General features: G+C 38.8%; 1 long non-coding RNA gene across 1 annotated transcript; it reads left to right on the top strand.

Annotated features, from left to right (window-relative positions):
- Positions 1 to 289: 289 nt before the first annotated feature.
- Positions 290 to 4,294, top strand: LOC135476791 (uncharacterized). Its single transcript, XR_010445136.1, has 3 exons — positions 290 to 377; positions 2,696 to 2,732; positions 3,805 to 4,294. It is a non-coding gene; the product is annotated as an uncharacterized LOC135476791 (long non-coding RNA).
- Positions 4,295 to 8,165: the final 3,871 nt, after the last annotated feature.

The following is an 8,165-nucleotide window of genomic DNA, read 5'->3' as shown; positions in this document are numbered from 1 at the left end:
CATTGGTAAAACTGAACTGGAAAGGTAGATACATTTTCTGTTTTTTCCTTCTTACCCTAAAATCGATTTTAATCATTTATTGATTTCTTGTGAAAGGTGTGGTAAGAAAAGTAAGTACAAGAGTAGGCTCCAGATAAGGATAATTTGTAGCTTGTTACTCCTTAAGCACATACAATACATTCTTAGTCACTGATGTGTGGCAGTGTGTTATGAAAATAAGTAAATATGCCATAGTACTGCAGAGGTCAGGTTGTGTTGATAACTCATGATTTTCACTTTCAATTTTACAGAGCAAATAGCACAAATGCACTAATAGGGCTTTTGCTTGATTTCTTAACAGCTTAAAGACATGTGATCCTGACACCTTCAAGAGAATGGTGGGTTAGTTTTATTTATCATCTTTTACAATGTTGTTTTCTGTTGTTTTTTTTTTGCTGATTGTTGCTACTTTTATTACAGTTGCTAAGAATTATTGCTGTGGTTAACTTTAAGAGATGTCTTGAAAAGCGACCATATTAATATTTGTCACAACAGTAAAGAAAGCCAAAACACCAGTATATTTGTTTTTTGTGACTGAAAGGAAAAGCAATTACCAAAATTACCACTGTAGCCAGGGGTGGATGATTTGTTGGTTGCTATTTCTTTGAGGTTTATAATTCCTTGCCAATATACTGAAGAAATAAGTGTCAGAGAAGATGAAGTAGTAAGAACAGTATTTGATAGTGAAGTGGTATTAATGTTTCTGTTAGCTTATTTTGTTGTAGACAAATTTCTACATATGTAAGTGTGTATGTTTTTATCTAACTAGTCTTTTAAAGGAAAAGCAAGCACCAAAAGTACCACTATAGCCAGGGGTGGATGATTTGTTACTTGCTATTTCTTTGGGACATTATCATCATCTAGAAGTTTTGATTTTTATTTTACAGCTTTAATTTGTGTTACAAATTGCAGTGGTAAGACTGAACAGGAAAGGTAAATACATTTTCTGTTTTTTCTTTCTTACCCTAAATGCGATTTTAATCATCCATTGATTTGTTCTGAATGGTGTGATGAGAAAAGTAAGTACAAGAGTAGGCTTTAGATAAGAATAGTTTGTAGCTTGTTACTCCTTAAGTACATACAATACATTCTTAGTCACTTATGTGTGTCACTGTGCTATGAAAATAAGTAAATATGCCATAGTACTGCAGAGGCCAGGTTGTGTTGATAACTCATGATTTTCACTTTAAATTTTACAGAGCAAATAGCACAAATGCACTAACAGGGCTTTTGCTTGATTTCTTAACAGCTTAAAGACATGTGATCCTGACACCTTTAAGAGAATGGTGGGTTAGTTTTATTTATCATCTTTTACAACGTTTTTGTTTTTTTTTCTTTGCTGATTGTTGCTACTTTTATTACAGTTGCTAAGAATTATTGCTGTGGTGAACTTTAAGAGGTGTCTTGAAAAGTGACAATATGTATGTTTGTCATAATAGTAGAGAATCCCAAAACAACAGTATGTTTTTTTTTGCGGACTCAAAGGAAAAGCAATTACCAAAATTACCACTGTAGCCAGGGGTGGATGATTTGTTGGTTGCTATTTCTTTGGGACAATATCATCATCTAGAAGTTTTATTTTGTATTTCACATCTTTAATTTGTGTTACAAAATGCATTGGTAAGACTGAACAGGAAAGGTAAATATATTTTCTGTTTTTTCCTTCTTACCTTAAAATCCATTTTAATCATTTATTGATTTCTTCTGAAAGGTGTGGTAAGAAAAGTAAGTACAAGAGTAGGCTCCAGATAAGGATAATTTGTAGCTTGTTACTCCTTAAGCACATACAATACATTCTTAGTCACTGATGTGTGGCAGTGTGTTATGAAAATAAGTAAATATGCCATAGTACTGCAGAGGCCAGGTTGTGTTGATAACTCATGATTTTCACTTTAAATTTTACAGAGCAAATAGCACAAATGCACTAATAGGGCTTTTGCTTGATTTCTTAACAGCTTAAGGACATGTGATCCTGACACCTCTAAGAGAATGGTGGGTTAGTTTTATTTATCATCTTTTACAACGTTTTTTTTTTCTTTGCTGATTGTTGCTATTTTTATTACAGTTGCTAAGAATTATTGCTGTGGTGAACTTTAAGAGGTGTCTTGAAAAGTGACAATATGTATATTTCTCATAATAGTAGAGAATCCCAAAACAACAGTATGTTTTTTTTTGCGGACTCAAAGGAAAAGGAATTACCAAAATTACCACTGTAGCCAGGGGTGGATGATTTGTTACTTGCTATTTCTTTGGGACATTATCATCATCTAGAAGTTTTATTTTGTATTTCACAGCTTTAATTTGTGTTACAAAATGCATTGGTAAGACTGAACAGGAAAGGTAAATACATTTTCTGTTTTTTCTTTCTTACCCTAAATGCGATTTTAATCATCCATTGATTTCTTCTGAATGGTGTGATGAGAAAAGTAAGTACAAGAGTAGGCTACAGATAAGAATAGTTTGTAGCTTGTTACTCCTTAAGCACATACAATACATTCTTAGTCACTTATGTGTGGCAGTGTGTTATAAAAATAAGTAAATATGCCATAGTACTGCAGATGCCATGTTGTGTTGATAACTCATGATTTTCACTTTAAATTTTACAGAGCAAATAGCACAAATCCACTGAAAGGGCTTTTGCTTGATTTCTTAACAGCTTAAAGACAAGTGACGCCCACACGTTCAAGAGAATGGTGGGTTAGTTCTGTTCATCATCTCTTTAAAGGCTTTTATTCTGATTATTATTAGAGGTGCTAAGGTTTACAGCTGTCGTCAACTTTAAGAGATGTTTTGAAGGCAACCATATGTAAATTCGTCATAACAGTTGAGAAAGCAAAAATAACAGTATGTTTGTTTTTTGTGAAAGGAAAAGCAATTACCAAAATTACACCAAAAGCTTGTTGCTTTCTATTTCGTTAGGTCTTTTCCATTATCGAGAAGTTTTGTGTTTGATTTTACAACTTGAACTTGTGTTAAAAACCACAGTAGTAGTAATAAACAGTGAAGGCAGATACAGTTTCTTTTGCTTTCTCTCACCCAATTGCGGTTTTGACAGTTCATTCACTTGTTATGAAAGATTGTAAAAAAAAAAAACAAGCACCAACAGTACGACTGTATCCCGGGTGATTGGTGGCTTGTTACCTTTTCAGCACATTTAATATATTTTGTGAAGATGCATGTGGTTAGCAATTTGTTATAGAGACAATTATATATGCCATACTACTACAGATGCCGTGTTGTCTTGATAACTCTTGTTTTTCACCCTAAATTGTAACGAGGAAATGGCACAAATCCATTTACGTGGCTTTCGGCTGCTTTTAACCTGAAAAGAAGTGCTGAAAAACATTCATATGGAATTTTGTCTGAACTGTAAAGAAAACAAAAATAAAAGTCTGTTCGTGGTGACTCAGAGGAGAGCAATCACGAAATGTTGTTGAATAGCTAGTGGTGAATCATTTGTTGCTTTCTATATTTCGGTGTTTATTCCTAGTTTATAACACAATTTTCATTAGAAGCAGATGTGGTGACGTAAATTCTATCATTAGACTTTTGTTATTATGATAATTATGTAGTAATTTTATATTTTTGGCAGGTTTACTTGATTAATAGTAACTAAAGGTACCACCATAGCTAGGGGTGGATGGGTTTTTTCTTGTGGAGTTTTCTGTATTAGCTTTGTTTTAATTTACTTATGTTATTTGTATGCGATATTTGTATGCAGTTAACAGGGAGAAAATATGTTCTGTAAATTTCTGATTGCGGCAGGCCAAGCGAGACATGTACCCATTTCCTACTGCGCACCTAACGCTGAAGAGATTGTCAGCACTATACCAGGTGTGAGAGGAGTCAGGCCGTCCTTAACATCATAGCTTATATCATGCACACTCAGATGAGATGTACCTTCGTCGTTGTGCTCCCAAGCGCTTGGCCTTGGATCACCACATTTCCTTGAGGGCACTCATCGCCCTAATATGTTTTTCCTGATTGATGAGAAATCCTTGCACAGGAAGTGGGCTCAAAGACCGTCAAGTGCTGTAGGCCTAATCCGTTTCTCTTCTCGTACCGACAGGCCTTGCGGTTGATCTGCACGACAGCCAGCCAGCCAGTATTTCTAGAGATCATATTTCCGGACGGCAATAGTACATAACACTACAGGCGAAGGAAAGTCTTGCTGGTCAAATTCAAAATTCCTTTGATCCTTATCGTTCTGTTTAGGGCGTTCGTTGTGTTTGGAGATTGCATACTCAGTCCGGACGTTGTTTCTCTTTATCTCATCTTAAACTGCTTGTAACTGCTTGTTTAAATTCTTAACATGAAATTAAAGGTGTAAGATTACACATGGTTCTCATTCATTAAATACTACCTATGGTATGTGCGAAGTCCGAGTCATTACCTGCTATAAACTATTGCTGACATACATTTATACATTTGTTTCATCGCTCATTTTCATTGAAAACATGACTTCATTATTATGTCATTCACACCAGGATGTACCCGGGTATAGAATTCTCTAAGGCCGATATATTTATAGATCTCCATCATATGAACTTCATGCCGAAGACATGAGCAGTGTGGACGTTGACTGGATAAAACTTCCAGACACCATATGTGTAAAGAATTTGTGCTGAGAGTTAAGGGCATCTTCAGGTGAGTATGGTTTAACCTCAGCTATTGTCAAGTTATCTGAAAAAATATTATTTACCGTGGCACTTATTTTGGTGGAATAAACCGGCTTGCATCGATTGAACCACTGACCACAGCAAGTTGCTGACGAACATCCGGGCAAACCTTTCCCTTTGTGACGTACTGATATGTACACCGTATTGGTGGAAGGTGAACGTAAAAGACAAGCAACTCAGAAGCCTTTCACCAATGCGGTCGTTGTGAGTTCAAGTCCAGCTCTTGCTGGCGTCCTTTCCAGCCGTACGTGGGAAGGCCTGGCAGTACACTGTGCAGGGTCACGGGTTTCCTCTGGGCTCTGTCTGGTTTCCTCTCACCATAATGTTGGCCGCCGTCGTATAAGTGAAATATTCTTGAGTACGGCGTAAAACACTGATCAACAAAATAAATAAATAAATAAATATATAAATAAAAGACTAGCAACTGGACAACTCGATCAGGACCGGCTGTTTGACGGAACTTTACGTAAGATTTGTGCAGAGTGGAGATCACGTTAATTCCCCCTTGGACCGCTTCGTTGCCCAGGTGTCTGTCTCAAAGTTGGCAGACCAGGTGTCAATCCTGGCTCGGGTCATACCACAGACTTTAATAATGGTACCTGCTGCTGCGTCGCTTGGCGCTCTCATTGACCCGGTGTCCGTGTAGTGTGACTGGATGGGATGTCATGTCTGGCGCCTTTGGCATGATACTTCAATGTCCGCTGCATTTTGACGACATGGACTCGCCCTGCCACAGGAAGACACAGTATATGTACACGCGCCTAGTGGCTTGTCGTCGTTGTATGACTGTATAATTGTGAAGTGCGATGTAAGATCCCAAGCATACATACAAGCATATACATTCCACCTTGTGATGTTTATATGTACCTTACAGTTTGTGCACTCTCCCACATAAGCTAAACCGAACTAAAACTACATAGATCAAACGCTTGGGGAGCCTCCACGGCCGAGCGGGTTTACGCACCCAGAATGACCCAGAAGCCTCTCACCAATGAGTTCATGTCCAGCTCATGCTAACTTCCTCTCCGGGCGTACGTGGGAAGGTCTGCCACCAACATGCGGATTTTCATGGGTTTCCCCCGGGCTCTGTCGGGTTTCTTCCCACCAAAATGCTGGCCGCCGTGGTATAAGTGAAATAATCTTGAGTACGTCGTAAAGCACCAATCAAATAAATAAATACATCAAACGTTTGGCACAGTTTTCCACGAAACATCCAGGTTTGACGACGGACAACAGACACAAATCAGCGGTACCCTTTAGATTAATGATGGATGACTGTGCTATCCACCCATGATCCCTGGGCTACGATCTGCTCTTTCGGATACAAAACAACAGCCGATAAACTATACATAAGCTGTTGACAATTAAGATCGATTAGCATACACCAATGACAATGACTGACACAAAGAGAGGTGAAATGGGAGGTGATCATGACGTAGTAATACAGTATATACTAAATCAAAAAGAATTTTTCCAATCGGAAGTATAATCCATTTGTGGCTGGAGAACTAATTGGTAATGGAAAGTATATGGGCCTACTTAGCTCGACGAAGCGCGACAAAAACATAGTTACCTGAAGTAGTCCCTTTCTGTTAAATGTATTGTAAAGGGCACTTTAACATTCGCTGAAATACCGCGCACAAAAGCCTACATATATTATACTAAGTGAAGTGCGCAAAATGCTTGTTTGCTTGTTGGCATTGATATAAAAACCGATATGAAACACCAACACAATCTCTGTTAGCTTATACTCACCCAACAGGGTTACAGCACAACAGATTAATAATTGTTACAATATTTTGGTACTCTGACCAGCCTGCTCTTTAAGAGGACACTGTCGTGATACGAATAAAATGACTTTGAAATCAACTTAAAATCTCAAACCAACTAATAAATATCAGTTGACAATAATACTGGACACTGATATACACAGACTGCTTTTGGATAACAACTAATTTAATCTAATTAACAACTAATTTATTATTATGGTGACATGTCCGTACGCAATTGGTCACGTATTTGGTCATCAACCAACTACCTATGAAATGATTTATAGGTGGATATGTCGACATAGTATTGGTCAGCATGTTGTAAGTATCGTGTCTCTGGAAGGGTCGTCATGTCTGCATGGGTGTCGAGGCATTGTATTTTAGTGAGGCAGCATTGTAAATAAATTGGCAAGGAGACAACGTGCCCCCACTGTGATACGAGTCAATGCTAAATAAGACTTAATCCCTCGATCGGAACCACCGTTACCGAGTGGTCATGTGCGCTAGCGCAGCAGAGTGACCAAGGAACCTTTCACCAATGCGGTCGCCGTGAATTCAAGTCCAACTCATGCTGTCTTCCTCTCCGTTCGGACGTGGGAAGGTCTGTTAGCAGTCTGAGGGTGGTCGTGGGTTTAACCGGTTTATGCTGGCAGCCGTGATATAAGTGAAATGTTCTTGAGCACAGATAACTCCAATCAAATAAATAGTCAAATAAATTAACCTCACACATAGGTGGTAGTATAGGTATATAGGTGGTATAGTATAGGTGGTATGAGCGGTACTGTGACTAGGTGGATGTCGTCTCTGGTGTCTGGTCGCCCGGTATACTATACTGTAGTGGTGGGTTGGGTGTCGTGTCTGGTTTGGCTTCATGCAATGAGGGATCACTATATTAATACACTGGCTGCCTTCAACCTGCAAATGGCCATGGGTTATGCCCTGGGCCCTGTTTTGTTTTCTCACACCGTAATTCTAGCCACCGTCGTATGAGTGAAATATTATTGAGTTCGGTGTAAACACTAATGAAATAAATAACTAAAATGTACACTGGCACTGAGACAACGGGGTTATACACAATAGCGCCGCTGTATGGTTGGTCACGTCGTCATCAGTAAATGTTGAAAGTGATACTAAGCAACAAGGGATTAGCAATCATACAAAGTCATGCTGAGGCATATATCCTGGAGACGTGATATAATCGGATTACGTTGTAATCTGACCAGGAGTGAAACACGATATCGATGTCAAGAGGTTTAACCTGCGTGTGGCAATTCAATTAAAAGTTCCCGACCCCCATTACATTACACAGTCATTCGATCACAGCGTTCAAGAGCCACGTGACAGTGGAGGCGGGGTGTTGGGGGGGGGGGGGGAGGTCACAGTATACATGTGGCCATGATCACAGTATACATGATAGGCCATGATCGCAGGATCAAGTTAAAGAGAAAAACAGATCGATATGTTTGCCATTACCCAGGTTAAGCCGGTAAGCCGCTGTAGGTGTGCGTGAGAGTGTTGATTGCTGCTTTCGCCCGATTTGGGGAGTAGTGGTACCTTATATAACTATACCTGATAATACACCTACATGTTTGTTTTCTGACGTCAAATGAGACACGGCCAGAGGAAAAAGTGCAATGGAAAGTCTAATTTCCGAATGAAAATGTTGGCTTTTTCCATC

This window comes from Liolophura sinensis, chromosome 10 (assembly GCF_032854445.1).
Source record: "Liolophura sinensis isolate JHLJ2023 chromosome 10, CUHK_Ljap_v2, whole genome shotgun sequence".
Lineage (NCBI taxonomy): Eukaryota > Metazoa > Mollusca > Polyplacophora > Chitonida > Chitonidae > Liolophura > Liolophura sinensis.
Note: the sequence above shows the minus strand (reverse complement) of the source record. Positions and strands in the feature narration are given on the sequence as shown.